Source organism: Sturnira hondurensis, unplaced genomic scaffold, assembly GCF_014824575.4.
Source record: "Sturnira hondurensis isolate 20B ecotype Veracruz unplaced genomic scaffold, ASM1482457v3 Scaffold0019006, whole genome shotgun sequence".
In the NCBI taxonomy this organism is placed as follows: Eukaryota; Metazoa; Chordata; class Mammalia; order Chiroptera; family Phyllostomidae; genus Sturnira; species Sturnira hondurensis.
This window is the reverse complement of record NW_028091637.1, coordinates 3,727,321-3,739,725: the sequence shown is the minus strand read 5'-3', so window position 1 is coordinate 3,739,725 and position 12,405 is coordinate 3,727,321. Positions and strand designations below refer to the sequence as shown.

The 12,405-nt window shown below is 41.6% G+C and overlaps 1 protein-coding gene across 3 annotated transcripts in view; it reads left to right on the top strand.

Moving 5' to 3' along the window:
- Positions 1-12,405, top strand: part of THRB (thyroid hormone receptor beta) — a 332,868-nt gene that overhangs the window by 140,955 nt on the left and 179,508 nt on the right. For 2 of the 3 annotated variants that reach the window (XM_037070685.1, XM_037070683.1), the window contains exon 2: positions 6,095-6,166. The gene's annotated coding sequence lies outside the window, so the exon portion shown is untranslated. Of the gene's footprint in view, positions 1-6,094; positions 6,242-12,405 lie in introns of all 3 variants that reach the window. The other variant, XM_037070684.1, reaches the window with a different exon arrangement.

Below are 12,405 nucleotides of genomic sequence, written 5' to 3'. Positions count from 1 at the left end.
GTCGCTCTCGATTGGTCTTTTGTGGATATGTTTACATTGGTGAATAGTCAGAGTGCTTCAGTCGTTTTGCCACAGTAGCGCTTTTCAGGCTGTGGCGGGGGCCCTATTAGTGGGTAATGAAATCAATCTACCAGGTCATTACTAACATTTCTTTAATGTCATCGTATTTTAGATAGAATATAGTAGGATATAAAATGGAATAGAAAATATCAAAGTGCCTCACATAAATAAGAATATTATTTTATGAAACTTTTGTTTTAGTTAAATATACCCACACACAACCGTATAGATGTACATGTGTTGCAGATTAAAATATATGTTTTATTGTGGGTCATGGTCAATTACTGCTGGGAGCTTGTTTATATTAGAGGTTTTTCCAGGAATATTTTTGTCTATAGACAATTTTCCAAACTTTTTTTTTGTTTGTTTGGAATTGCACAGATCAAACTTTGGGATTGGAGTGGAGGTGAACAGGGAGTCTTTGCACTGATATGGATGGGAATTATCTTTTTAATGATCAAAACTCTAGGTAGACAAAAATGGCTTGTCTGAATCTGTGTTCACTGTGGTCCTATACAGAAAGTAACTCTGATAATGGCACCTTTTTTCAAGTGTCAGATGAAAAATACCCCAAGGTTAGAAAACCACCAGAGTGCCTTCAAATGCCAACCCAAAGGTCACCATACTTCAACAAGAGGGTGATGCATGGTAATACTATGTACCAACTGGCCCGTGATTGGAATTGAGAATTTACCCAACAATGAAGATGCTAATAGTTGATTGTAATGGCATGTACTGATTTTAAAATGTTACTATGATAATTCAATGGTGAATAAGTTTTCATGCCTGTAATGTTTCCCCCCCAATTCAGTTTCATTCAAATCTGTGTTGACTGCTTTGGGTTAACATTAAGGGTGTATGGACTTGGGTAGAGTCTAGGTAGTGGCCTCATTGTTTATTAGTAAGGTTTTCCTATGTGGTAAATATGTATATGAATCTGTATATGAAGATCATTTTAGCATGTGAATACACTCATTCATTGGTACTTCATCTTTATGAAACTAAGGAACAGTCAATACAATAAATAGAAACAATCGCCCGAGAAAAAGGCAGTGGCTGCCTGAAGTGCTAGTTAAGAAGGATTTGGAGATAGTGTTTAGACTCAGCAGTCATCAGGAGAGGTTGTGTTTGATTCGTAATATCTGTGATGAACGTAAGAGGGTGGCAGTGGTGATATATTGTCATGTGTTTATCTTGGAACTTTTCAATTTTGTAAATTCTTGTGGTATCTTGGCAACCTGAGTTGCTTCCTCCATTTTATAGGGTGGAGGAGAAGGAATGGCGGGTGGCTGGGATCCGAAGTTAAACCTTTCAGTAATCTCTTGCTCTTGTTTATTTCTGTTCACATTTATCTAAACTACTTGTTTAGATACTGCCTCACAAATGTTTATGTCTACTTAGCCCTTCCCATTTCCATTACTACTGTTCCATTTCCAGTGCTAACAATTTTCGGTAGGATCCAGGGTCATGGAGTCCATTGAAAACCATGTGAAAGCTATGTACCATCTCTCAGAAAACAGTGCTTACACACACTCCTTCCAGTTTGTCCGGGACTGCTGGGGATTCCCTGAGATCTACTCTTGATTAAAAGCCCCTAGTCTAGTCGTCTGCCCCCAGTCTATCCCTCCAATTTCCACTGGGTAATACTCCTAACATCCAACTTGGACCACACCACTCTCTGCTCAGAACCATTTCATTTACCATTGCCTTCAGAACAGAAGTCTAGTCTGCTTGGACTGGAATTGAAACCCTTTCAAGCTCTCACCTTTGTGGCCCCATTGCTCCCACCTTTCAAATAGGCAATCTTCTAAACCAAACCAGAATATTGCTATTTTCCCAACAGCTCCTTCATTTCACTCCCACGGGTGTTGCTACTTTCTAACCTTCAAGCCCTGTGTCTATTTTGAATCTCATTATTTTTGTGGATGTAGCTCTTAGCACTGAGGCGTAACCTCATATAATATCTTGCACATTATGGTGGTGTATTTGCCTGCTGACCCTCAGATCCTTCTCTTGCCCTTCCCTTGCATTACTGAGAGGCTGCTCAGTAAGGGTGGTGCTGTCCAGGCTCCTGAGTCAGGTGGCCTCCATCTGGGTTCAGCTGTGGGAAGCCGGAGGGAGAATGGAAGACTGAAGGAAGGGAGATACCAGGGTATTTCTTCCCCGCACTCTCTGCCTGAGACAGCATCTCTGAAGGCAACAGTGTCTCCTCTAGAATTTCAGCTCCTACTTGAGAGGACTGTTGAGCCTTCAGCTTCTGCTCCTTGACCCTGATTCCAGAGCTCCACCATCAACATCTCCATTCTTTGTCCCTGCAGCTCAGGAATTGCATGCAGTTCCTGAGCTCCTGGATGCCTTGTTTTCCCACTTGCGTTCACATCTTTTTTCTTTGCCTGTGTAATCAATGTCTTGCCTTATAATCCATCTGTTTAAATGCTTAGACCAGTTTCTGTTTTTCTGGTTGAACCTTGACTGATGCAGCTGGTATTTCGTGGATACTGGCTGAATTGTATTACCTAGTTTTAAACCGTTTTCTATGTGGACATCTCTTTTTTGAGTGAACCAGGGGTAGGCCCTGTATCAGTCATCTAGTGCCCAGTAACATTACATGGCATTGCCTGGCATCTCAAATCTCAATAATAGAAAACAATTGGCATTTATAAGTTCCTGTGTCTGAGAGTTGACTGGGTGGTTCTTCTAATTCAAGCTGGGCCCGCTCGTGCATCCCTGGACGGCTACAGGTCAGCTAAGTGGCACTGCTCATTATGCCCACTCTCTCTCACATATATGTACAGCTTTGCTGGTCCAGGCTGATCTAGTTCAGCCTTGGTAGAGACAACTGAGTTAACTTCTCTCCATGTTTCTCAACCATGACAGGCTAGCCCAGGCATGTTCCCATGGTGATCACAGAGAAGTAAAAGAAAATAAGAAGAACTTTTGTTAAACAAACAAAACACTTAAACAAAACAAGAACTTTTTCAAACATCTGCATGCAGCACGCCTGCTCACATTTCATTGTCCAAAGCAAGTCACATGGCCAAAATCAGAATCGAAAGGGCTGGAAAATAGATCCAACTTTTAGTAAGAAGAACTGCAAAGATGCATGACAGAAGAGTAGACACGGGGGGCGGGGAATAATATAGGCAGTTAATGCAATGCAATCAGTCTGTCTCAGGCTCCATAAGATCTAAAGAGATCTGTGATAGCAGAGATGATAGATAGATAGATAATAGACGGCATTAATTTTTGGCCATAATAGTAAACCTTTTATAATGAAAACTTTGCAATAGAATATACATTATGCATTCGCTAATTTGTTCCGTACTGTTCATTTGTACGTAGCTACTGAATTTAAAAAACAGGCCAAGTATAGAGCCATTTATAAATAACATATTAGTAAACCAAGTTAAAGGGACTTTATTTATCCTTTAACCTTCAATTAGCATTAATTGGGAACAGTCCTGGAAAATTGTGCCAACCTCACCTCAGGTCAGATGGCTTAACAAAATGAACTGTTTCATGCCCAGAAATAAGTGTATTCCAAATATAAATATGAATCAGTTACAACAGATACTTTTGGAAGGACTAAATAGCCACAGTTAATATACCTGTGCCCCAACTAAAAATGTGTAAAGAACACACATTCTGGGCTAAAGTTGTCCCAGGGAGTGAGTCTCATTTTTAGTCTCGTTTTGCTTTGAATCTTGTGTCTACAACCTGGGCCCCCTCTTTGGAGCCAGGAGCTAATGTACAATCCCCTGTTTCCTGAAGAGAAGAATCAAACATGGGTGTGTTTAGGTTGGAAGGGTCTGGGGCTTGACCTTGCTACTTCAGATTCCCTTCATTGCTAAGAAATCACTTTGCCTTGTCTACTTGGAGAACTCCACTCTGGTTGGTTCTTGGTTTGAGGCACACCATTGAAAGACATGCCGTCTGTTTCTATCCGTGAAATTTGGAAGCCACCTCAGTGACACTGGTTTTTCTATTTCCTTCCCTGCGGTTTTAATCTTTAGAACCTGAGCTTGTTCTCGGGGATTCAGAACAAGATTGGTGACACCCTCCTGTCTGGGGGGAGAGTCCTGGCTAGCCTCTTCTTCGCTGTTTAACTTTTGCCAAAATTTTAAAACTTTCTCCACCTCTCCTTTCCTCATCTGAAAAATGGGGTTATGAATGATACTTATCTCACATGGTCATTTTGAGGATTACATTTAGTGAAATTAGGTGAAAGGATACTGCATAACCCAATCCTCAAAATGTGCCTAGTAGATGCTATATATCAAAATGCTTATTCTTGTTCATCACTATGTGAGAATTTTTAAGTTGTTTTTACTGAGTCAGGTTCACAGACATTCTTCTGATACACTCAGAAAATAAATGGAGGTTCAATGCTGTTTTTAGACAAAAGGCATGGTTTTTAAAAAATATTAAGGTCAGGGGTGGTCGTGTATGTCCCCTCATGCTCGCCATAAAGCTGCAATTACAAACACAAGCTTCTTCTCGGCCGTGTCAAATCAGTCTTTGAGAAGAGTGTTAGATTATGCGTCTCGAATGTCTTCATCTTTGGCCTCATACTATCAGAATTTCTGATTGTCTAGCAAACCGCGAGGTGACATCGATGGCTTGGGATTTGAAGATTTATGACCAGAGCAGTGGAGAGAGACTTTGAACAGATAAATACAGCCCCAAAACCCCCCTTAATGTTGCTTTAAAGGGAAGGAAAAATAATGATAAGCACATCAATTTTTAGCAAATATGTTTTTCTCTCTAACACACTGAATGTTGACTCTGCGTGGAGGCATCGTGCAGAAGAGCCACTGTTAAGATAAAGCAACATCCTGAGAAGCTCAGAGTTGTGGCAGAGAAAATTTCCACCCCCACACATACATATGCACACCCACACATAACCAACAATCATTTGAATGACATAACCAGCACTTTTATGGTGCCATAAATGCTGAGTGCTGGATGAAAAGAAAATGAGCATATTATTTATTCCTTGTGGCAGCCGAAGGGATGAGCTAGAGATCCACAGAGTTAGCTCTCAGCTACCCAGTGCTGAGTCAACAATGCAGAGGGACCTACACATGTACCTAGATTCATACCATACAGCTAAATGAAAACACACACAACGCTGTGCATTGTCCTGGATACACATATTGTATGCGAAGTTAAAGGTGGGCTGTAAGATGCAAACACATTCGTGTTCTGGCCTTGAAATGGGGTTGCCAAGGAGATTATTATTAAGCTCTATTTTTGTTGTTGTTGTTGTTGTCATAAAGAAAAAGCAGATGTGAAAAATTTTTTTTATCAGTGGCCCATTCTGGGTAGTGGGAACCCAGGCATTTGCTCCACTAACCTCTGTTTTTTCTGTGATTGCTAAATCCCATACACTAACAACAAAAACTTGGGGACCACAGTTAGTTGAAAAGCACCTTCTCGCTTGTCTAGACACTTGGAGACATTTTCTGTTGTGTGGTTTGTTTGGCCATCTCTTTCATCAGTTTATACTGCGTGAAGTGTCCCCAACATAACTGCACTTAACACAGTCTAGACAGCGCCATAGTGTCACGCTCTGATGCATAGCCTGTGCACACACCGCAGGGCGCAGCCACAGCCAGGGTTTGTGAAGACCTATCCCAGAAAACCTCCTCTGAGACCCAGCTGGACTCTCTTTAGCACAACTTTTCTAAGGTGTTTAAGATTCACTTCTGTCTTGTAGTCGTTTTCCCAGGCTGAGAACCCAGAACTCCTGAGTCCTGTGCACAGGAAAGCAGGTCTTCAGGATCCGCGAGAGCGTTGGCCCATGCCTATAATGTGTTACTATAACCCTTGCGTTAAAGGATTCCATGAAACCATTTCCCCTTTGGAATGGGATTTTATCTAAGTCTATTTGCATTTATTCAAAATCAGAGACAGCTCTGAAACCAGACCCTATTTAAACATAGAAAGAAGAGCAGATTAAGCAAATGTTGGGAAACAAAACAAACAAACAAAAGCACTTCTATTTATTTTCTTGTGTTTCCTTTTTTTCCAGATCTGCGGTTTCCCTCCCGCTGGCTGGCCTGCGCGGGTGCCAAGTTCCTCACGTGATCTAATGGATCAGAAGGTCAGATACCAGGCTTGACTCTGGTGTTGGCAGACTCGTGATCTCTGTGATTAGTTGTCACTTTTTAGCATTCCGGTAATTACCTTCTAATTTGTGGCCTTGCTGCTGTTGCTTTTTAACGTAGTTTTGAATTCCGTAGGTATTCAGGGAAATATAAAACAGTAAATGGGCTTTTGACAAAGCGTAAAGACGTAAAGGAATGGTACAGGTTCACTAGGGGGAAGAGGAATAACAATAGGACGGGGAGAGAAAAGAGCCATTTCCTACTTATTCTGTGGGAACATTGTGCTCCATGAAGATATAACAGTTCTCTCCAATCTCCCTTGCATGTTTAAAAAAAGTGCCTAAGAATTACGTCACCCTGTGTCGGGAGCAGATCAGATAGGACGTAAGCACCTGTGCAGCAAGGATCCCCTGTCTTGACTGACGAGCCCTCTGAATTCTCCCTGTCGTCTCCGGGTGTTGGGCAACACCAAGCAGTCCCGACTGCAGTGCCAGCTTAAAGTTGGGAACCCAGTTTGTTTGCATTATCGTAATCACAGTTTCAGTGTGTCTCTGCAGTGAAGGTTGTGTCAGCACTTTCCTTGCTGTGTTTATTATTTTTAACAGTTTAAAAGCTACCCCTGAAAAAAAAAAGTGGTTTTTCTGGCTGTAAGGTGACATTCTGGCTGGGCCAGGGTCTGGTGGAGTCTATAGAAATGCTCGCTGGCTGTGGGAGTCGGATCTCTTGAATGCTGTCTTTGTGCCTTGCCTGGCCCGGGGCCTCTGGCCCATTGTCTAGGTGCCTCAGTTAGGGGTGGCGCTATCTGATCGCAGTGAGTGCTAATGTTACAGTGCTCAGTGCCCGGGCCTTCCCTGGGGGCCCCAGTCTGGCGGCCGCTGTCTCCTAGCCTTCTCTCCAGGGGACCGCTCACAGCTCTCATATCAGAAAACACTATTTGTAATTATAGAATGTTCAGGGAAAGGGATCAGCAAGGATTATCTAGACCTGTGGTTCTCTAACTTTTTTTTTTTTTTACAAAGAACCCTTTTCCCAAATGCAATCTTTCAGCGAACCCCCATTTGTAAGACATGGAAAAGTACAGCTGTTTTGTTTGACGATGAGAAGGGTACCACAGAACTCACTCTTCAGCTTCTGCTTCACCCACCCCGAGGCGAGGCGACTGCTCAGGTCCCTCATCCCTCATCCCTCATCCCTCCCCAGGAAACCTACCAGCCCTCAGCATATTCACACACCATTTTTGCAGAGCCATCCCCTCAATTTACGGAAGCTAAGAGGTGATTTTTGTAGGTGCTTAAAACATGAGGCATTAGACACTACGGGGTTCTCACTATATTAATTCATTTGTATACAGTTCTAGAAAAGGCATAACTAATTTATGGTGGTAGGCATCTGAAACAGTGGTTACCTAGGTGAGAAGAGGCTATTTATAAAGGGGGGTCACTACACACAGTTTCAGAAAATAAGAGACCACGCTGCTTTGGCAACCTTTTCTTTGATCGATAACCACCAAAACCTGGGGGTGGGGGGCTGGGGGCCTGGGGGGTGGAAATCCTCAGAGAATTCCAGTCAATAGAACCACTGAATACCTTTTGGGGTCTTCCAGCCTATAATGAGGCTAAAGGAAGCTAATGGGAGTTCTGGGAATGGAAACCTCAAGTGCCATACTTGACTCATGCATGAGTTGTACATGTACTGTAGATAATGCCTGGGAAATTCTTCATAATTTTTTAATTCTTTGCTATCTAGTCTGCATGCTTTTTCATGACCTATGAAATGTAGGGTTCCTTTTCATATATCTTAGCGGAGTGGAGCCTCTGGTGACTGAGGTTGGACGACACGCATAACTGATATCTATAAAACAAGCTACAGATGGATTTGGTAGTTTTGCTTTGGGCGTGGTTCGTATACTTTCCAACGACTGGGCTGTGTTCCTGTACCCTTGCAATAAGGCATTTTGACCCTCTAAAATACAGGACTTTCTCCCCCTGAAATACTTTGAGCCAACTGTAGTTAAGATTTTCTATTCGTGTGTTTTAGAAGTCAAGCAGTCACCTGGAAGGTAATCGTTTTGGTTGAGATGCAGTCAAGGACTCAGGCCAGGGCAGTAGGACCCAGCGGGCAACTCTGCCTTCTGGAACCTGAGGAGGAAACCATGGCTGGGAAGAGCCAGCCCAGGGACAGGCTTTTAAAGGGAATAATGACCGAGCTAGGACATGGCAAGAGAGGATCCTATGGAGCCAGTGCAGGAAGGGTTTATAGCAACCAGGTGTTCCAGTTTTTAAGGCTGTTACTTTTCTTCAGAAGGGACAAACTGTCCACTGCTTGAGTGATTTCCCAACAAAGGGCCAAAAACTATTTAATTCACAACATGGATTCACATGGACAAAAATTTAGTCCCCTAATGAAGCTATGGCAAAGCTTTCATGAAATAAGAACATTTTTAACAACTAGGACACTTTTTTAATGCACAATTACCGTGCTTGGCCTGCAGGGACATGCACATTTCCTAATCAAATCAATTCAGTTTAGCAAGAGATTTTTATCCAACCAGTTCAGTCTAGTGTGCCTAAGAGCAGAAATGAAAGTGCACAGTGGAAGATCTGACAGAATTCACTCTTTTGTAAAACTCTCTGCTTTGCAAATCTGTATTCATTTGAAAGGAACTGTTTCTTCCGATCATTGAAAGTCAACCTAACCAAACAGAGAGTAACAAGACAGAAGTCATATGTCTTCTCCATTTGGTGACCTGTGGCAAGTAATTTCCTAAAGCCAAAGTTCTTGAAATATATGTATGTAGGTATGTACTTTTTGTTTACTTAAGAGGTCAACTAGTCTTACAAAATGCAACCCGTGTGGTCACATTTCTGTCATTCATAAGAATGAGAGGGAGAGTAAAATGCTGATAATAGAAGCCCAATCTATTGATATATTTCCCATTGACTGTTTAAAATCATCAACCTGAACCTTTTCAGCCACTAAACTGCTTATAAGGGCTGTTAATAAGTGAGAAAATATTCCAATTTGAGTTTTATTTCCTTTTCCTTCTCCCAACTGTTTTCCCTGTTGGTGCTATTGAGCTAGTAACAACAACAACAACAACAAAACAGAATGAAAGGAAAATAAAAGACACTTGGATGTGTAAATTATTCTTCTTGACTTCCAGACAGTAACACTGAGGATAAAATGATCATGAGTAATGCCCAAAAGACTTCACAGTCATGGTGTAGCAGGGCTGGGCTTTAGGTCACCTCTTTCTATCCATGAGTCCCTGCCTTAGCAAGAGCAGCAATGGATTGAAACTAATCAATAACACTTGCTGGATTGGAAAAATAGCTAGATTTGTGGAGAGAATTAACTATTTTGGGATCTACCCATAATAGAATATCACAGTCTGATAAATACACAGAGATTTATTTTTTTCTCTCCAGGGCTCAAACGCTTTCCATCCTTCTGCATTTCTATACTTAGCATATGAATTTATTCTCAAGGTTACCTCTTGCGTCAAGATGGCTGCAGGAGCTCCAGGCCTCACATATAAATTCTAGGTAGCAGGAACGATGGGAAGAAGGTGGTAAAAAGGTATGCATTACCAGCTCTGTTTTCACTCTTTAGGAGACCTTACCAAAATTCCCAGCCAACAAATCCTACATATAATCACAGACTCCTATTTGCAAAAGAAGCTAGAAAATATAACTGGGTACTTTGCCACCCAGAAGTAAAGGGAGATTTGGTTGTAAAGGAATATCATGGAGGCACCTAGCAGAGCTGGTCACAATTTGGCAGCTAGTAGAGGCTCTTCAATTGTGGAGGGGAATGATCAAGGTGCTAAAGAGGAATTGCTCTTGCAGCTGCGTGATGAATAAAAAGAGCAACAAAAGGTAGATCGGAGGACTCCAGTTTGTGGTGATGAGCTTTGTATTAGTGGGGTGGCATCAGGGACAGGAGAAAAGAGATGAGTGTGATGAAACTTATGAAGAAGGAATTGACCAAAGAAAATGTATTCGTTAATTAGCTGTGCAATTCAAGACTATGTTTCAATAAGCACATCATATACACATATATGTGTAAAAAACTTTATCTATGCATATGTAGATTCATATACATATAGGTTTATATGCATATGTATATTGGCATACATATACACATATATAAATGGCAAACCAGGAAAAACATTTAGCTAAAGTCCTAGGAAAGAAAATCTATCTGGATAAATAAAAAAGTTACATGGTATTTTTCTACACAGAAAATTGACTGGAATTTCCTCTGAGAAATATATAAATAATACACAAATAAATACATCCAACCCAAACAACATAAAACTTTTCTAGGACTCCATACCACTAATAATGATTTTTCATTCCTAAAAAGAGAGAAAGGAAAACAAAAAAGGAGGTAACTTACAGACTTTTAAAGGGAATGAGATCGTAAGGATAATTAAGAAGTGATCATAAGAAGACAAGCAAGAGGAATTTAGAAAGTCAGGATGGTAAAGGAACCAGTTTTTCTTCCTTCTTTTCTTTTTTCCTTCCCTCCTGTCTGCTCTCCTTCCTTTCCTCCTCTTTTTTCTCTTTTTCTTTCCTTCTTTCTTCCTCCTTTCCTTTTCTTTTTTCTTCTGTTCTTTCTTTTCTTTCCTCCCTCCCTCCCCTCCTTCTCCCTCGCCCCCACACACACTCCTCCCTTGTGTAAGTCATCCAAAGGGCTGGGCAAAAACGGCCAAGTTTGTCAGTACAACTTTCTTAGTACTGTATGTCTGACACCCTTGGCTGCAGAGCACAAATGACTTTTCACATGAGTTTTGATAATCAGCTAGTGTTGAATAAACATAACTTGATTGTCTGATTTTAACCCCATCTGACTGCATTTCCTAAAGCTACATTTTTGCCCCTCCAAATGCTGGAGAGGGGCAGGTTTGGCTGGCATTGGCTGCCTGCTACTCTAGGTGTCTCCTCAGGAAGTTAGTTGAGGCAAGCGTTATATGTCTGCTGTAACACCCTAGACAAAGTCTCTCATTCAAAAGTAATTGCCTATACACTTACATAGTAAAACTATAAACATGTGCATGGGAAAAACACATGCCAACTGTGAACTATTGGCTAGCTTGGCAAGAGAAAAGAGGGAGAGGAAAGAGATAGGGAGTTAGGTAATTAGTGTTTTGCTAAGCTTTGTCTCTTGTAAAGAGAGAAGAAGCAAATAAAGCAAATCTAAATGGTGGGGATATGGGTGTCTGTAGTACTGTTTTATGTATCCTTTGAATTTGTGTGATATTTCATAATTTATTTCTTAATTAATATAGGCAAAGTGATTGGAGTCCTTGAAAATCTTTACTTCATCCACATTAATCTACTAACAGATTACATATCATACTTCTGTCTGGTATATAAGAGCCTTTCCAGACTCAACACCGTATGACATCCTCTGGGGAGCCTTGCCTGATTTCCTGCCCCCAGTTCATATCTGGGGTTTGGAGGTCCTCTTCATCTCTCAAAGAACATCATATGTATTTGTATCATGGTACATATTCCACAGGTATGTAAGTACTGGTTTGCTTCTCTGACTGCCAGGACTGTCATGTCTGGCCAAGCTACAATACCCCAGTGGGCACTGTCCCCACACTGTCCAACCTGAACAATGATCGGGGCAGTCCTGCCTCCTTCCCACCAGAGAGAGACCGCCTATGCACCTCTATGCAAAATACCTGTCCTAGCTCAAGTGCTAGAATTGGCACAAATTGACATAACAAATCTTTGTTTAATGAATGAAAAAGTGAGCAACTAACCAAACTCTAATTTCCTTGGTGAAGAATTCTTGAGACAAGTGGTTTTCTGGGTGTGGCCACTGGACCAACAGCCTCTGCATCACCTGGGAACTTACTGAAGTGCAGATCCTGTGGCCCCATCCCAAGCCTGCTTAGCCCAGAAACGCTGTAGGTGAAACCAGGAAACTAGTTAACAAGACCTCCTGACGATTCTGATGCATGCTTAACTTGATGATACACTGACTTAGACTGACCAAAACTAAAAGCAGACCTTGGTTGATTCTGGCAAAGTGAACAGGAATGATCCAGAAACTGTAAGGGTAGAGGGAGGCAGGCAGGGGAAATAGCCCATGCAAAGATGCAGAAGCATGGTATTGAATTTGTAAGTAAATTGTTGGATGGAGTAAAGAATTCAGGCTAGATGAGAAGAGAGATGATAATCTGGAACTCTGTCTAAGGTGCTTGGGTTTTAGTCTGACC